Source organism: Cucumis melo, chromosome 2 (assembly GCF_025177605.1).
Source record: "Cucumis melo cultivar AY chromosome 2, USDA_Cmelo_AY_1.0, whole genome shotgun sequence".
Taxonomy (NCBI): Eukaryota; Viridiplantae; Streptophyta; class Magnoliopsida; order Cucurbitales; family Cucurbitaceae; genus Cucumis; species Cucumis melo.
This window is the reverse complement of record NC_066858.1, coordinates 25206786-25226214: the sequence shown is the minus strand read 5'-3', so window position 1 is coordinate 25226214 and position 19429 is coordinate 25206786. Positions and strand designations below refer to the sequence as shown.

Below are 19429 nucleotides of genomic sequence, written 5' to 3'. Positions count from 1 at the left end.
ATCCCTTCTGTAATGAATGAGCATGCATGAGAGGTTTTCCTTAAGGAAATTGGAGCGGAGATGGTCTTTTTCTTGCGATACTTCAATGGAAAAGGCAGAAAAAAGGTTGAGTTATTCGCTGCCCCTTCCTGGCTTGGATAACCCCAGTCTTCTTTTCCACAGTATAGATATAGGTCAATTCGCATGAGAGATCATGGGGTTATTGGGGTCCACTACTTCCCAACACATACCATACCTCCCGTACGACCTCCTTATTTATCCTAAGCTCGGGTTTATGCCCGCTAGATTCTAATTGTCAAAAGTATACGATATAACCTAACTTCCCTGCCCGAGGAGGCTTCCCTTCGGATGCAGCCATGCGTCACCCGTAGTGTGTAAGCGTGACCTTTGAGTAAGGTGTGAAAATAGTAGTTGGGGATGCCATTTCTTCTAAAAAAGTTGCCGCTACCTATATACTTCGGAAGAATGTCCTCTGGACTTCTTTATCCATATTCACTGTGCTTTCGGGGTGTAGCCGATCCGATTTGGTCGCACAATCTTTGTCGCCTTGTATCCCTCTGGACGGTAAACCGGAGATGCTTTACCCTTTCCCTTTGTCTCATATAATACACACCTTATGCAGTCGTGCCACTTGCACGTCTGAGGTAATCTCTCCGTTTTGACATAAATATGACGCCCCCTTGCATGTCCAAGAAGGGTGTAGGAAGGTGGTTATCGTCGTGCGTGCAGTGTGTCACAATCGTAACTTCTCAACACGATTGTGCGCTACTTGTTTAGCTCGATCAACAAGCCAGCCGTTCGAAATTCGGAATCCGTGGACAAACTCGCGGTATGATGTAGCCTCCCTTCTCGTTCTTGAGAAAATGTTTTTCTAAAACGGGAAAGAGAAATTAGATAGTTGAAAACATCATAAAGAAAACATTGAAGACTGTCAATTGCAAGGAAAATAGCTTAACTTGCAAAGAGTGCGACAAGGCTTGGGCGGGGGTCGGACTAGTCATGTACCCCTATAGTACATATTGAGATTTTTGGCCTTGGCACGCTTGCATATGAAAAAGCCGAAATGTCACACTGTGACTCGGCGACACCTAAACGAAAGAATTAACCTAAACTACTTTCAAGACATAAATATAAAGTGATTTGGGGGTATTCGGGCATACGGCCATCGATAAATAATACCTTGGACGATTATGCCCTTGACATTCTCCCCCACCTAAATGGTTGACGTCCCCGTCAACTGGCAAAGCTTGAAATCTTCAATCTTCTGCTTCCACGCTTCAAGGTCTTCGACACGCTCCCAGCTGGTCTCCTCCACAGGAAGGTTCTTCCACTTTACCAGATACTCGTGGATCCTTCATGCGGGTCTTCTGCCCCTCCTTACTCGCTCGGCCAGAATTTCTTCAACATCTTTGTCTTCCTTCTTACTAAGGTCGATAATTGGGCGAGTTACGATATTCCGCTGCAGGTCCTCCGTGTCTTGATGGTACGGTTTCAGGTTACTAACATGAATTACTGGGTAGATTTTCATCCATGTGGGCAACGCTACTCTGTAAGAAGTATTCCCTACCTTTTTCAGCACTTCAACTGGTCCTTCGTACTTCCTGACGAGACGCTGGTCTTTGCGTCCTCGAAACCTGACTTGCTCTGGTCGTAGTTTGATGAGTACCTGGTCTCCCGCCCGAAACTCAAGAGGTCGTCGCTTCTTATCTACCCACTTCTTCATCCACTTCGACGATTTTCTAAGTACGCTCGGGCGATGTCGTTTGTCTGTTTCCACTCCTTCGTGAAATTGAGGGCTTGAGGGTTCTTCCCTGCAAAGGGATGATCAACAAGGTGTGGCAGTACTGGTTGTCTCCCAGAAACAATCTCAAATGGGCTTCTCCCTGTAGATGAACTTGTCTGAGCGTTGAAACAGAATTGGGCCACGTCCAACAGCTGGACCCAGTTCTTTTGCCTTGCGTTTACAAAATGGCGCAAGTATTCCTCGAGCATGCAGTTGAATCGCTCAGTCTGGCCGTCAGTTTGGGGATGGTAGCTTGAGGATATGTTCAGACTTGTCCCCAAGAAGGAAAATAGTTCCGTCGAGAAGGAGCCAATGAATCTACCATCCCTGTCACTCACTATACTTGTCGGGACTCCCCACAACTTAACAACATGCTTAAAGAACAATTGAGCTGTCATTTCTGCTGAACACTACTTGGTGGTGGGGATGAAGGTGGCGTACTTTGAAAAACGATCAATGATGACTAAGATGGCTTCAAAGTCGCCTACCTTAGGAAGATGGGTGATCAAGTTCATAGAGACACTCTCCCAAGGTCTTGTTGGAACCGGTAGAGGGTCGAGAAGTCCAGCAACCTTCACTTTCTCTACTTTATCTTGTTGGCAGATGAGACACGTCTTAGTGTACTGCATGACATCATCTCTCATATTCGGCCAAAAGTAGCCCTTCTTCAACAGGGCGTACGTCCGCTGGCATCCGGGATGGCCAGCCCATAGAGTGTCGTGACACTCATACAACAATTTCTTCCTTAAGTCCCCTGCTCTTGGAACATATAGTCGATTGCCCTTTGTGACTAACAAGTCTTCCTCGACCCAAAACTGTTGTGTTTTGCCCGCCTTCACTAAATTCATGACATTCTGAGCGGCATGATCTTTCTGTAGGAACTCTCTCAAGGTGTCTCGAACCGACCCGCCAATCTCGCTCCCCCGGAGGTGAGCTAACAGGCATATGGCTGCATGTTCTTGTTTTCGACTTAGGGCATCAGCAGCCTGGTTGCTCGACCCTTTCTTGTGTTCAAATTCGAAGTCGAACTCGACCAGAAATTCCTGCCATCTTGCTTGTTTCGAAGTCAACTTTGGTTGGGTAAAGAAGTGGCAGGTTGCACTGTTGTCCGTCTACACTACAAACGACGAACCTAGTAGGTATTGTCTCCAGGCCCTCAAACAATGTACTACTGCGAGCATTTCTTTTTCGAACACAGTATACCTCCTTTCGGCTGCATTCGATTTTCGACTTTCATATGCAATCGGGTGCCCATTCTGTAGGAGCACACCCCCTAACGCATAATCAGACGCATCTGTCTCGACTTCGAAAAGTTTGGTCACATCCGCGATCCCTAGAAGTGGCCCCTCCATCATGGCTTGTTTTAGGCCGTCGAAGGCGGCTTGGCATTCGGGGTCCCAATTCCAGTGAACGTCTTTTTTCAGTAGTTCAGTCAACGGGCTTGCTCGTTTAGAGAATCCCTCGACAAATCGACGATAGTAATTTGCCAGCTCGAGGAAGGAGCGTAATTCTGAGACTAATTTCGGCATTGCCCAGTCGCGTATCGCAGCAATCTTCCTTTCTTCCATTCCAATTCGGCCACACTCTATCACATGGCCCAAGAAGTTTGTCCGCTTTTGTGCAAAAGAGCATTTTTCTCTTTTGACATACAGCTGATTCTCTTTCAATTTCTAAAAACCTTTTGCAGGTGGTCTCTATGTTCCTCCATGGTCGTACTATAGACCACTATATCATCCAGGTAGACTACTACGAATTTATCGAGATATTCGTGGAAGGCCTGGTTCATCAACGTACAGAAGGTGACAGGGGCATTGGTGAGACCAAATGGCATTACGAGGAATTCGAACGCACCATATTGGGTGACGCAGGTTGTCTTCGGCTCATCTCCCTCTGCAATTCTCACTTGGTAGTACTCCGACCGCAAGTCTAACTTTGAAAAATATTTCGTCCCATGTAAGCGATCGAACAAGTCAGTAATTATGGGAAGGGGATACTTGTTGCGAACCGTGAGTTTATTCAGGGCACGATAATCAATGCACAATCGTAAACTCCCATCTTTCTTCTTCTGGAAAAGAACTGGGGTCCCATACGGAGCTTTTGCAGGCCTAATGAACCCTGCATTCAGTAACTCATCTAACTGTTTTCGAAGTTCAGCTAACTCCGGAGGCGCCATAGGATAAGCATTCTTCGCAGGTGGTTTTGCCCCTGGCACCAACTCGATCTCATGATCAATCATTCTCCGAGGTGGCAAAGACTTGGGCAAACTATCGGGCATCACATCACGGTACTTCTCTAGCACGCGCACGATCTCCTTAGGGACTGTCTCCCCTGAGTTCTCTGACGAATTGAGTGGGATGGCCATAAATGTTGGTTCGTCTCGAGAGAGACCCTTCTTTAATTGCATGGCCGAGATCATTTTCAACCCATCTGGCTGACGTAGGTCAGTCTGTACAACCGAGGGTGTAGGTCCAGTGATCACCAAGCATTTGGGATCTACGATCCAGACTGACCTACGTCAGCCAGATGGGCTGAAAATGATCTCCGCCATGCAATTAAAGAAGGGTCTCTCTCGAGACGAACCAACATTTATGGCCATCCCACTCAATTCGTCAGAGAACTCAGGGGAGACAGTCCCTAAGGAGATCGTGCGCGTACTAGAGAAGTACCGTGATGTGATGCCCGATAGTTTGCCCAAGTCTTTGCCACCTCGGAGAATGATTGATCTGAGATCGAGTTGGTGCCAGGGGCAAAACCGCCTGCGAAGAATGCTTATCGTATGGCGCCTCCGGAGTTAGCTGAACTTCGGAAACAGTTAGATGAGTTACTGAATGCAGGATTCATTAGACCTGCAAAAGCTCCGTATGAGGCCCCGGTTCTTTTCCAGAAGAAGAAAGATGGGAGTTTACGATTGTGCATTGATTATCGTGCCCTGAATAAACTCACGGTTCGCAACAAGTATCCTCTTCCCATAATTACTGACTTGTTCGATCGCTTACATGGGGCGAAATATTTTTCAAAGTTAGACTTGCAGTCGGGGTACTACCAAGTAAGAATTGCAGAGGGAGATGAGCCGAAGACAACCTGTGTCACCCGATATGGTGCGTTCGAATTCCTCGTAATGCCATTTGGTCTCACCAATGCCCCTGCCACCTTCTGTACGTTGATGAACCAGGCCTTCCACGAATATCTCGATAAATTCGTAGTAGTCTATCTAGATGATATAGTGGTCTATAGTACGACCATGGAGGAACATAGAGACCACCTGCAAAAGGTTTTTCAAAAATTAAAAGAGAATCAGCTGTATGTCAAAAGAGAAAAATGCTCTTTTGCACAAGAGCGGATGAACTTCTTGGGCCATGTGATAGAGTGTGGCCGAGTTGGAATGGAAGAAAGGAAGATTGCTGCGATACGCGACTGGGCAATGCCGAAATCAGTCTCGGAGTTACGCTCCTTCCTCGGGCTGGCAAATTACTATCGTTGATTTGTCAAGGGATTCTCTAAACGAGCAAGCCCGCTGACTGAACTACTGAAAAAAGACGTTCACTGGAATTGGGACCCCGAGTGCCAAGCCGCCTTCAACGGCCTAAAACAAGCCATGATGGAGGGGCCACTTTTAGGGATTACGGATGTGACCAAACCTTTCGAAGTCGAGACAGATGCGTCTGATTATGCGTTGGGGGGTGTGCTTCTACAGAATGGACACCCGATTGCATACGAAAGTCGAAAATTAAATGCAGCCGAAAGGAGGTATACTGTGTCTGAAAAGAAATGCTCGCAGTAGTATATTGTTTGAGGGCCTGGAGACAATACCTACTAGGTTCGACGTTTGTAGTGAAGACGGATAACAGTGCAACCTGCCACTTCTTTACCCAGCCAAAGTTGACTTCGAAACAAGCAATATGGCAGGAATTTCTGGCCGAGTTCGACTTTGAATTTGAACACAAGAAGGGGTCGAACAACCAGGCTGCTGATGCCCTAAGTCGAAAACAAGAACATGCTGCCATATGCCTATTAGCTCACCTCCGGGGGAGCGAGATTGGCGGGTCGGTTAGAGACACCTTGAGAGAGTTCCTACAGAAGGATCATGCCGCTCAGAATGTCATGAATTTAGTGAAGGCGGGCAAAACACGACAGTTTTGGGTCGAGGAAGACTTGTTAGTCACAAAGGGCAATCGACTGTATGTTCCAAGAGCAGGGGACTTAAAGAAGAAATTGTTGTATGAGTGTCACGACACTCTATGGGCTGGCCACCCCGGATGGCAGCGGACGTACGCCCTGTTGAAGAAGGGCTACTTTTGGCCGAATATGAGAGATGATGTCATGCAGTACACTAAGACATGTCTCATCTGCCAACAAGACAAAGTAGAGAAAGTGAAGGTTGCTGGACTTCTCGACCCTCTACCGATTCCAACTAGACCTTGGGAGAGTGTCTCTATGGACTTCATCACCCATCTTCCTAAGGTAGGCGACTTTGAAGCCATCTTAATCATCATTGATCGTTTTTCAAAGTACGCCACCTTCATCCCCACCACCATGTAGTGTTCAGCAGAAATGACAGCTCAATTGTTCTTTAAGCTGTTGTTAAGTTGTGGGGAGTCCCGACAAGTATAGTGAGCGACAGGGATGGTAGATTCATTGGCTCCTTCTTGACGGAATTATTTTCCTTCTTGGGGACAAGTCTGAACATATTCTCAAGCTACCATCCCCAAACTGACGGCCAGACTGAGCGATTCAACTGCATGCTCGAGGAATACTTGCGCCATTTTGTAAACGCAAGGCAAAAGAACTGGGTCCAGCTGTTGGACGTAGCCCAATTCTGTTTCAACGCTCAGACAAGTTCATCTACAGGGAGAAGCCCATTTGAGATTGTTTCTGGGAGACAACCAGTACTGCCACACCTTGTTGATCATCCCTTTGCAGGGAAGAACCCTCAAGCCCTCAATTTCACGAAGGAGTGGAAACAGACAAACGACATTACCCGAGCGTACTTAGAAAAAGCATCGAAGCGGATGAAGAAGTGGGCAGATAAGAAGCGACGGCCTCTTGAGTTTCGAGCGGGAGACCAGGTACTTATCAAACTACGACCAGAGCAAGTCAGGTTTCGAGGACGCAAAGACCAACGTCTCGTCAGGAAGTACGAAGGACCAGTTCAAGTGCTGAAAAAGGTAGGGAATACTTCTTATAGAGTTGTGTTGCCCACATGGATGAAAATCTACCCAGTAATTCATGTTAGTAACCTGAAACCGTACCATCAAGACACGGAGGACCTGCAGCGGAATATCGTAACTCGCCCAATTATCGACCTTAGTCAGAAGGAAGACAAAGATGTTGAAGAAATTCTGGCCGAGCGAGTAAGGAGGGGCAGAAGACCCACACGAAGGATCCACGAGTATCTAGTAAAGTGGAAGAACCTTCCTGTGGAGGAGACCAGCTGGGAGCGTGTCGAAGACCTTGAAGCGTGGAAGCAGAAGATTGAAGATTTCAAGCTTCGCCAGTTGACGGGGACGTCAACCATTTAGGTGGGGGAGAATGTCAAGGGCATAATCGTCCAAGGTATTATTTACCGATGGCCGTATGCCCGAATACCCCCAAATCACTTTATATTTATGTCTTGAAAGTAGTTTAGGTTAATTCTTTCGTTTAGGTGTCGCCGAGTCACAGTGTGACATTTCGGCTTTTTCATATGCAAGCGTGCCAAGGCCAAAAATCTCAATATGTACTATAGGGGATACATGACTAGTCCGACCCCCGCCCAAGCCTTGTCGCACTCTTTGCAAGTTAAGCTATTTTCCTTGCAATTGACAGTCTTCAATGCTTTCTTTATGATGTTTTCAACTATTTAATTTCTCTTTCCCCGTTTTATAAAAATATTTTCTCAAGAACGAGGAGGGAGGCTACATCATACCGCGAGTTTGTTCGCGGATTCCGAATTTTGAACGGCTGACTTGTTGATCGAGCTAAACAAGTGCCGCACAATCGTGTCGAGAAGTTACGATTGTGACACTGTACACCAGAATGTCGTCAAAAAATACCAGCAAGAATTTACGTAAATAAGGTCGAAAAACCTTATTCATCAGTACTTGAAATGTCACGGGTACATTGGTGAGGCCGAAGGGCATGACTAGGAACTCGTAATGACCCTCGTGTGTTCTGAAAGTTGTCTTGCTTACATCTTCATCCCGCATCCAGATTTGATGGTACCCGGATTTCAAGTCTATTTTAGAGAAGATACTCGCTCCACTTAGCTCATCCAACAGCTCATCGATCATGGGAATAGGGAACTTATCCGGTACAGTTGCTCGGTTTAAAGCGCGATAGTCGACGCAAAACCGCCATCCCCCATCCTTCTTTTTTACCAAGATAACCGGACTGGAAAACGGGCTGGTGCTAGGTCTTATAATTCCCGAAGCCAGCATGTCATTCACCAATCTTTCAATCTCGTTTTTCTGGGCATGTGGGTAACGATATGGCCTCACGTTAATGGGATCCGTACCTTCTTTCAACTGGATCCTATGGTTGATTTGTCGCATCGGGGGCAGATCGTCGGGCATTTCAAATATATCATCGAATTCCTGCTGTAGCTGTTCAAATTCTGGTTGATAGTCTTCCACGGAATCTGTCACTACTAATTCCCGGTCCGTCTTGAAAATGCCCATGGCTCTGAAGTTAACTAAAAATCCTTGATCATCCGGTTGCCATGTTTTAACTAATACTTTCAAGGATATTTCCATTCAGGTCAGCGAAGGATCCCCTTTTAGGATTACCTTAGTATCTCCGACAACAAAGGTCATGGTGAGGGCTTTCCAATCCACTGTCATTGCTCCTTGTTTTTGCAGCCACTGCATCCCAAGCACCATATCTACGTTACCCAACTTCAGCGGCAAGAAATCCTCTACTACGGTTATCACAGGCAGACCCACGGTGATACCTTTACACATTCCGCGGCCTTGCACCGCCTTCCCGGATCCCATAATGACCCCGTAATTTGTTGTTTCCGCCATGGGTAAATTTAGACTCTCTACCAGCTTCAGGGAGATAAAATTATGGGTAACCCCACAATCCACCATGATCACTATTTCTTAGTCCTCCACCATTCCTTTTATCTTGAACGTACTCGGTGCTATCAAACCCACAACGGAGTTCAGAGATAACTCTACCACCGGACTGACTTCCACCATCTCTCCCTCGTACATACTGTCTACCATTTCAACATCTTCTAAATCGTCCGCGACCACACAAAGGCGAAGTTCTTTGATTTTGCAGCGATGACCTTTGCTAAATGGTTCGTCGCATCGATAACACAACCCCTTGTCTCGTCGTGCTTGCAGTTCAGAATCCGTCCACCTCCGAAAACTGGTATCTCACCGTCCACCCATCCCTGTCGCGCCGTTTTGTGGGTTGCTTGCTTGGTTTAGACTCGAAGGAATCCTTTCGGCCAACGTCACTATTTTAGTCGAAGAGGTTTTCGAATTTTTTGGCACGTGTTTTTGGTTCGGTTTTCCATCCTTAATGTATGGGCCGTGTGAAGCCCTAGCTATCTCCAGTTTCTCTTCAGCTAATCGGGCCGCATCCACCATGTCCTCCAAGCCTACGGCCCACATTGCAAATACTTCGGTTCTAATATCCGGGTCCAACCCATTCGTGATGGTCCCTACCAGAACTCTTCCGCCATTTCCGGTAACGACTTTGATAGCTCCTCAAATCACTGCAAATATTTTCCCACTGATCCCTCCTGTTTTATTGCTAAGAATCGCACGCAACCCGTTCCATATTCCCTATTACAAAAACGATTGTACATTCTCTCTTTTAATTCTTTCCACGATCGGAAACGTTTCCTATTCTCCTTCCAACGGAACCAGCACAATCCCTTTCCTTCCATACTGACTATTGCTATCTTTAACTTCTCTTGCTCATTCAAAAGGTGCATCTGAAAGTAGTGCTCCGCCCTATAAATCCATCCATACGGGTCTTCTCCATTAAAAACTGGCATCTCCATCTTTTTAAACTTTATCCGATCTTGCCCTGCCTAGGTTCTAAACTCAAAGAGGTTTCCCCCCTGTCTCCGTCGATCAAGTCTTCCATTCGAATTTTCCGTTTTCCCGTACTCACTCCGATCAGTTCAGAACCACCCGGCTGTCTCTGGTGATTCTCATACATTTTCGGTTAACATGGCGTGCATTTTCTCCATCGTCTTCTCTAAGACAGGTATTCGTTGAACCTCCTTTTTGATGGCTTCAATCTCAGTTTCCGAAGCATCCAATCGCTCTTCGATTAGTTTTTGCGTCATTTTCTTCCACCTCCCCAGGATGTTGAATGACTCTGATAGCAATGTTAAGCTCCCTTCCCACCTACAACAATATTAGCCAAACAGCACACACAACACACTAATATTCCAGCAGAATTCGCAGAGAGATATATATGAAAGGAGAGTATAGCTGTAGTTATATTTATATATGGGATAACAGTTCACCAGCCACAAAAGATTAAGAAAACCAAAGGAACTCAGCCAAATAAAAGGGCTGCACTTTCCACCATGAACAATGTTCACACAAAATGCCTAATGACAAAGATGATCAACCCTAACACAAAAAGCTCCTATATATATTCCTACGCTCCTTCTGCCATGTGTCATGAGGACCACTGGCCATCCTAACTACCAAGCTGTCTAGGTGGAATTTCCCTTTTTACCCCTTCTCTTGTAAACTTGAGTGATTGGAGGCCTAGCAATCTTCCACTAAGAAAGGTATCGTCACAACAACTCAAGTTGCCGGATAAACTACTCGGGGCTCCCCATGGTTTAGTAAAAGGGAGGGGAGATTTTTTCTTCATTCATTATGAACTTGAAAGTGGTTGGCTGATTAGTGAGGTCTTCAAAACGGAATACAAGAAATGATCAGCCATTCCATTTGTGCTTTTAGTAAGTAGGCGAGGCGAATCTATGCTTTTCATCGGATACCAATTGTTTGGATGCCTTTGAAAGCCTCGAGATGACTTGCAGAAAAAATGCTTGATAGGTGGTTTTTCTTCTGTCACCATAACAAATGGTTCATTTATTGATGGGCCAACGACAGGGATTGAACTCGCGCGTGGTGGATTCACAATCCACTGCCTTGATCCACTTGGCTACATCCGCCCCTACCCCCGGTTTCAATCTCGAGATAGGATCAGATCCTTTCTGAACCCTGACCGCTATCAAAGAAAAGCTTTTTCCTATACTATAGTATTCTATTCTTGTGCTTTGGAATTAGGGGAAGCAAAGTTTTAATAAGTAGTTGGTTTCTGGAAAAGCTTCAAAGAGAGAGGTTGGGCTTTCTTTATTTGACTAAACTTGACTTTTGATTCAAGATAGGGATTGGGTGGGCAGTGAAGGCTCGTTTAGTAGACAGCAAGCAGAGCTTGAAGAAGCGAGCCCCTCTCAAAGAAAGCCCCTTGTATAGGGTTCCAAATCTACGCACCCCTAAACCTTTGAGAAGCCCATTACTATAGATAGGCTAACGCGCCTTGACTAACATTCTAATATAACTTTCTTAAAGTCAAGTTTCGCGCTTCTGACTTGAGTTTGATTGCAGGGGTGCTCATGCGACCTTTCTTTAGCTGGCTCCGCCCTATCTATTTATTCACATCTCTTTTTTCAAATGGATTTTGAAGGATCTCTCTTGTTCATAGATCTTGAAAGCAGATCAATCCAATTTTTCCTATCTATGTTTCTCTAGAAGGAGATAGAGATCTATCTCTATATCTAAATATGGAAGAACCAAGACTGAAAGGTCGTAACCCACGGAAGGTTCTCACCCTGTCCCCGACATTGTTCTCCGACGATGTCCCCTGGGTGAAAGGGGCCACCCTTTTCTTTCTTCAATCGTTTTGATCAGGACAAGTGGGTTGGTTTGTGTCCTCCTCCTATCTACGCAATTTTCTGTCTTCGTTTGTGATCATGTTGGGCGAAAGGTAGTTTTTAGAAGAAGGGTTGTTCAAGGAATGCTTTTTTGTTCTTGCTTGATTAACGGAGGACTACCGTTGGAAAGCGTTGTCACTGCGACTTGGTGCCTAGTGTGCTCTTGGAGTTTTTGGAGCAAGGAGAGAGAGTCAACCTGAATGTCAGTGAGAATAGGAAAGGAAGAGAAAGAATCAAATCTGTTTGGCTGGCTGACACCGGTCACTTGGGAGCATCTTTTTGCTATTGTTTTTCATAATTGGCTTTTTAGGGTGTTTAGATAAAGCTTTCTTTTTTTTCGGGACAAGGTCTCGACTGAAAGGAGAGGCTCGATTGAGAGGTTTTTTTTTCTCTTTTAAATATCTTCAATCGGGGAGGTCTTGAATCCTGATTATTCGGGCTAGAATGATTCGATCTACGCTTTTCTCGATCGTTAACCCTTCAATTCCTTAAAAAGGGTCTAAAGTAATTTAGAATATGGTGCAAGTCTAGGGTCGCGAATCTGCCGCTCACCTCTCACTAATGAGAAACGAAAAGGAGAACTTTCAGTCGCTTTTCACATTCTTTGAGCGTCTCATTGATAAGGACATATTCATGAACCGAAGGACTCAGCTATTAAAAAAAAAGGCGCAAAGAATTTGCGAATAAAGTCAAATAATATTGAATTCTATTTCATCTTGAATTTGGCATCCTGCTTTCTTTCTACATGAAGACCGGCTATGAGTACTTTATATTCGGCTGTGCTCTTGGAGACCTGGAAGCAAGCTTTAGGATTCGAATCCTTTGAGAGAGACGAGAATGGACCTTGCTTCTTTTTCTCCTTCTGCAGCTTCTCCTCCTTATGTAATTAAGCTACTTCTCCCTCTTTTTCTTTCTTTCCGAACTGCCCTAGCCAAGGAATTCACCTACAGAACATCTCCTGTGAATGTTGGAGAGTGAAGAAACTCCACAAGTCGAACTTCTGACTCATAGCTAACAACTCAAGCAATCCTCGCTCTTTTCTTAATCGGAAAATCTACTTAGCTTGAATACGAACTGAAATAGGGATATTCTATGAAGTTGAGGGATTCACCCTTCGGCTCGTGCTTCTTAACCAATTCACACTCTTTCTTTTCATGTGCAGCCTTTATCTTATTTCTTGATCAACCAACTGGTATGAAATTGACCTAGTCTAGCCTCCTTCCCCAATCCCTGAGGTCATGCTGGTCTAATCCGCGGGGAAAACCGTATCTGCCTCTCAGCCTAATGCTTGACTTGTTGCCCTTCAATCATCGACTAATCCTTGTTAGTCAGTAGTGTCTGGAATGTATGGGACTGAAGTTGTAGGAGTCTTCCCTAGCTTGATTCTTTCTTTTGTTAAGGTTAAGGCGAATTGCCCTTTTCCTTTACTAGGTTTGGAAGTTCAGGGTCCTAACCTTTGTATCCGGTCTCTTCGCAAATTCTTTGCGCCTCTCTGTGTAGAAGGAACTTTTTCTTCTTGTAAGCACCTTCGCGACAGTCGATGTATTCCGTATTTTCTTGAGAATGCCGACTGGAAACCCAAATGAAAAAGGGTTCGCTTTCTTAGTCAGATTTGAAGCAAGTAACCCAAGAAGATTTTCATGCTTACTTGGATCAATAAGCAAACTCATTTTCTTGGATCAATAAGCAAACTCATTTTCTGGAATTGCTAGTTGGCCTCCACTGCACTACCTCTTGAGTAAATAGGTGGTCTTTCTTCTTTAGGGAAAGCTCTTCCTTGAGATACTATTTGTCTCGATAGTTCACTCTTGCTTCTTGTAGTTCTACCTTCCCTTTTGAGGTAGAGTCAACGTCCATCATAAAAAGGCCTTGAAGAAGTGGTCTGCTTTCTCTTGTTATATAATATATACTAGTACTAGAATATGGTTAGGGGTTAGCTTTATGCATTGTTCTTCCTGAATTGGCTGCGGTTCATCTCTTTCTCTAAAGGTCTTTGAAAGTGTCAATCTTACAAGACTACAAGTCAAGTCTCAACAAGGAAGATTTTGGACCCTAACGAAAAAGAAACAGGCATTTTTGGGGACTAGCCCACTTCCTATTACTCGACAAGGGAAATTCCTCGCACATAATTTAGGGAGCCATTGAAAGGTGACTGAAAGACCAGAAAGTCAGACTACCCGAGATAGAGGCAAGAAGACTTTCCAGCTAGGCCTGACTATAACCAACCACACAGATCCCACTCAATCTTTTACACTAATGTATCATAGTCGTCAGCTCGTTCTTGACAGAAAAGACTGCTCAATCTTTCTGAAGTGAGAGAAGGAGGCTCAATGCAATATGAGTTGAGAACAAGGCGCAAAGAATTTGCTAGCTAGGCTAGCGCGCAATGGCTTTCTCTGGCTTGGGAAAGCTTCTTCAAGCTCCGCCCAACCTATACAAGGTGCTGCTTGCTTTCTCTCAGCCACGGTGGCTTATTTATGTAGTGGTCGGCATTCCTACATGCTCCTCCTTTCCTTGCTCACCGACTGAATAAGAGAAAAGTGAGAAAGGGATGTTGTCGTGAGGCTTTGGTGTAGAGGGTTGTCGGGGTCTAGGTTTATGGATGGATTCGATCAATGAAAGTCCCTCAAACTCAATCAATATCAACATTTAAATTCTTTGAACCTTGGTTGATTTTCTCAGAAAAGAAAGTAGAAGAAAGCCTAGTGGGTGATTTGATTAGTAAACCTCCAGTCCTGGTAAGGTTGGGACCGTGGTTGTCCGTCTCTGCTTTGCCGGCCGCTAAGATCTTTGAGATTGACCAGCTGGGTTGGTTTGGCTATTCCTTTCTATCGAAAAGGAGTTAACTATCTGCACGAGTAACTTTCTGATAGGATTCGCTGGACGACACGGCATTCTCGTTCAAATATAGGCCGGCCGTACTTGTGATGGTTCCCAAGGATCCAATATGACCACTTAGGTCTACGTTGCCATGATATTGTTCTATGGAAACGGGTGGGCAAGTTTGGCCCGGTTTTTTTGGTCTCGTAGGGGAGGGATCGACCTTTCTAACGTATATTCAGTCATACAGGCATGGCCCCACTTTTTCTCGATCGGAGCATCCAGCAGCGCAACCCAGTTCTACTTGACTAAGCCCCATGCTCGTCCAAGGAGGGAGTTTGCTTTACCCAACTCTCTTTTTTATAAGAAGGTGGAACCCCCTACCCAAGATTCATTAGTTTTTCATGATCAATAAGGCAACTGCATGCATCTACTCCTAGAGAAATGAAAAGCGAAGCTTTAGGCTTGACTAATAACAAGGTCAGGCCGGGAGCTCTAGCTTTACAAGGATAGAGCTTAGATAGGGACCTTGATTATTATGAGTATAAGGTTTGAAAAAGGCGTAGACAACAGATCAATGAACAAGGTGAAAGCCTAAAGTCCAAGGAAAGATTAATATGGTTTTTTGAAATATATCATGTCGATTGCTCAACCATACTTTGGCTATCTTACGTGGAGCTGAATTAGTTTTTTCGGTGTTCTCGTTGCAAGATGTGGGCTTACTCCTTGCTTCTGGGACATTTATCTGAAGCTCGAGTACGCTCCATGCGCCGTCTTTCTTCTCTACCATGATGAATCAATTGATTGAATGTAGGCATCACCCTTTCACTAGCGATAACTCTCGATCCGAAGCAGCCCTTTTCATTCATAGAGAAATCCAATCGTCAAAATCAATAAAAAGGCCATCATGGACCAAGATCCAAAGAGATCAATCTTGTTGAGAGGTACTGCCCAAGGAAAGGAAAGGAAAAGGTGAATTTCAGATCAAGGATAATAAATAAAATGGAAACAAGATAAAATTGGATATGAAATGACTTCTGGCGTCACTGGAAGGATCGAAACCACATTCATAGGCCGACAATTTTTCTAGATAGGTTGAACTATTGGAAGCAAATGTGAAAGGAAGACCGAGTGGGATCAAAGAAACTAGCAGACTAATCATTAAATAGATATAAATAGGTGCAAATTCTGACATCACCACGGCCCACTTGATTCCTTCGCTCCTTGATCGTGGAGCGGCATATCGAAAAAGAAAAGAAGAAAAAGCCCATCCCGAAACCCCACAAAGAAGCATAGCGGAGTCTGAGAATTCCACAAATTGATGCCCATGTTTTCAAAGATCGTTGAAAAACTCACGTAGAAATTCTTTTTCTTCTTTTTGCCTTTCCTCCATAGACAATCCAAGAATTATTTCCATCTCGCTCCGTTTCCCCTCTAAGAAATCGAGAAAGCACTCCTTGGGGTTGTACGAGGCTCATTCTATTAGGTATGGATGATGATGAAGAATTCTAAAGAAGAACAAATAACATGAGTGTTTTAGCTCCTGAATCTCTAGATCTCGTTTGGATATCTCCAGATAGCTCTCGTATTCTTCTTGAGTGGAATACAAATAAAGAGTACTCCTTATGCATTCAGTTTAGAAAAGACCTGGGGCTTTACCCAGAAGAAAAAGGCAATCCTCTCTCTCCAATCTTCTTATTTGATTATGAAGAGCGGTCTCGAGATGGACGATCGCGAGATCGACGAAGCTGACCTATATCTCTCAAGAGAAATGCAGGAGAAGGATATCTTGAAAAAGGAGAAAGATACCTGAGTTTTCTTCAACTTCTCTTTCTTCTTCTGAAACTAGGTAAATAGGACAACTCTACTTTCACGGAGCGAGAAAGACCTCTTTTGCAAGGTTTTGATATAGGAAAGATGGAAAACAAGATCTCTTTTTAGTCATTTTTCATCTTTTATCGTTAAATATCAATCTTATGAAAACTAACAAAATGCAACAAAAAAGAGAGAAGAGAGAAGAGCGACCTAGAGAAAAAGAGAAGATTAGAAGAAAAGAGGAAGTTTGCCACAGGCTTTCTTCCTTTAAGAAGCTCTTACAAGGATATCCCCTGAAAATCTGATGAGAGAAGAAGAAAGAAAAGGCAGAAAGAGCAAAAAAGGTTTAGAATATTGACTCGGCTAGGCTTTCCTTCTGCAGAATGGGGCTTTCTTGAAAAGCCAAGCCCTGTACATGAATTTCAGGCGAAAGATGGAGTGCCATAATAATAGAATATGATCCCTTGATTTATGGATGTTCGTTGATTGCGCTTGTACGAAATTTCAGCCCTGAAATTATACGCTTCTTTCTCTCACACTCCTTCTCAAATTCTTTGAGCCTTTGTTCATTCATACTTTTATTGCCAGTCCCTCACTTTCGGTTAGTAGGTTCAGAAAGAATAAGATAATCAAGCCATAACTATTTATCTGATCTTTCATACTCTTTGATTTACTACTTGAACCGTGGAGAAGGCCTTTTAGTGGTCCGGAGGACTTGTTCATTCCACTAATATTGTTTGGAGGATGGCTTTCTTCCTTTGATTTGAGTAGAGTAGCCTTGTTCATTGATCCTTTTAGTAGGTTTAGACGAAGGGTTCGTTAATCTCATTTTACCTAGGAATATGGACAGAAGTAATGAATCGCCCTAACAATTTTCTATCTTTTTAGTCTCTTTGACTAAACTCCATGACACTCGCTCGACCCAAGACGTGAAGTTTTTAGGATCGGAAGTGTCCCCGAATTCTCTCTTTTTTTCTTGACGAGGATGCCTCAAATTCTTTGAGCCTCTCTTTCTACAACTCAAAAAAGCCTATGAAATAATTGGATATGAACAACTTGCACTCCAGCCCTCCGAAGTCAGAAAGAGAAAGCCTATGGGGAAATAGCAATTCATTCATGGATGACTTTTATCCGTTGTCATTTGATTAACACACCTCGATCTCAAAACTCAGCTAGCATACTCAACTTTAAAAGTGAGGAAGAACGCTACTGACCACGGGGACGAGGGGCCGAGGACCTCTGTTTATTCCTAGATCCTCTTATCTTAGACCAGGCGTCGGTCTCGCTTTTTCCACTTCAAGAGATCATGCTTCGGAACCTATGACATATGTAGAACTTAACCCATTGCTCATGCTTTCGGTTCTCTCTAAGTGAAAGATTGTTGAGTGCGATCTTCTTATCATTGATCGGTCACCCTAGCTGAATTAGAACTTTTTTATTCTTCAATGCAATGGCTCCATACCTTTCCAAGACTCGCCCCTACTATGGAAAGAAGCTCTTTCCCCTCCTCACCCACTACACGATAAATCAGCTACCCGCGCTCCCTAACTTCCTTCATAAAGAGAGTCTTTTTCATGTCTTTGATGTAGTCCTCATTGCAGCTACGCCAGTTCTTTCCCTTTCTGCAGTGGTTGCTCTTGTTGAAGAGTCAGCTTCAGTCCTTCTGCAATCAAAAGTTTCTCCAGTCTCAACAAGCATTGACACCTTGAGACCTATATACTTCAAAGAAGGTCCTCAGTCTTCAAGATTCCATATTCACTTTCCTGTTTTAAGCAAGGCTTTTTGCCGATGAGTGCATAAGACATGTTTCAGCTTATCGAAGAACGAATCTTTCATACTCAACTGAAAAAGCAAGAGCCAAAACAAGGTTGAAAGAATATTGAAAGGTAATTTGTTTGGTCGAGCCTTCTTTGACTAAAGAGTTCTTTTTGCGCGTGAGTTAAGAGTTCTCTGACCGGACGATATGGATTGATATAACTCATTCATCAGCTCTTGGCTGTGAGAGGCTCGGTTCTTATCCATAAGGACTATAGGTAAGATATCAGAAAGAAAGCCTAGGGTGACTATGTTCTGCTGATTGAACCTAGCCGACTTGTCAGGAGGCACAAACGGCCCAGTCTCTAGCCTTGTTCATTAATCTCTTTTCCACTAATTAAGGAGTTTCCGAATCTCCCAGCTAGGCTATAATACTATCTTTTCTTCTTTGAAATTGGTATTTGTGCTCACCCACTACATTTTCGTCTTTGGTCAATTGAAGCAGAATGAGTTGCTCCACCTGGAAAAGAAGAGGAATCCCCATGAAGGGGAGAGGCTCTGGTCTCAAAGGAATTAGAAGTTGTGGCTGGCTATCTAACCTCAATAGGAAGCTCAAACTATACAGGACGATCTATACCTCTTCCATATCTCATCATCAGAAGTCAGGATGCTCAATGGAGGGAGGACGTGCGGGTTATGTTTGGTTCAGAAAGGAGCTCAGTCCTTCCATTTGCACAAGGAACGAGGGAGTTTACGGACGAGAGGAGCGAAGCGACTCGAGCTAAACATCAGCAATAGGATCAAAAAATTTAAGAGTGGTCCTAAGGACTTGTTTATATCCATATTAACCCGTGGATAAAATAAGTTTGCTACTTTTATCCTATATATTCCCATTTAGCAGTCGGATTCATTCATGGAACTCAAATAGTTGTCCTCCATACCCCTAGTATCTTATTTATTGAAGGTAACTACTTAGATCTAGAACGAACTCCTTAAGTGTGGGAGAAGAGGCTCAACTGCTGGTGCTAGTGAACCCGTCTTCTCCCATCTAGCCTCATTCCGTAACCTCCAACAACTTTGTTTTGCTTCTTGAAGAAGTAAGAAGATTTATATGATTTTTCTTTTTAGAAGTGGCCTGTGGAAGGTTAGAAGATTCTCGAACTAGTAAGATTTCTCCTTATTAAGTTCAGGCCTAAAGAAAGGTGTATGAAAGGATTGACTCCTCAAGATTTGAGACGTGCAAACAATCACCCGAAAGGAAGAAAGCGCGTTTTACTCATTTGCTAATTTATCTCCAGTCGATCGACGAAGGTGGAGATCCCAGAAGATGCTCTTCCGATAGTTAGACCGAGCCTTAGCTT

At 44.1% G+C, this 19429-nt stretch overlaps 1 pseudogene; it reads right to left on the bottom strand.

Moving 5' to 3' along the window:
* Positions 1-15072: 15072 nt before the first annotated feature.
* LOC127148314 (NADH-ubiquinone oxidoreductase chain 3-like) lies at positions 15073-15792 on the bottom strand (annotated as a pseudogene).
* Positions 15793-19429: the final 3637 nt, after the last annotated feature.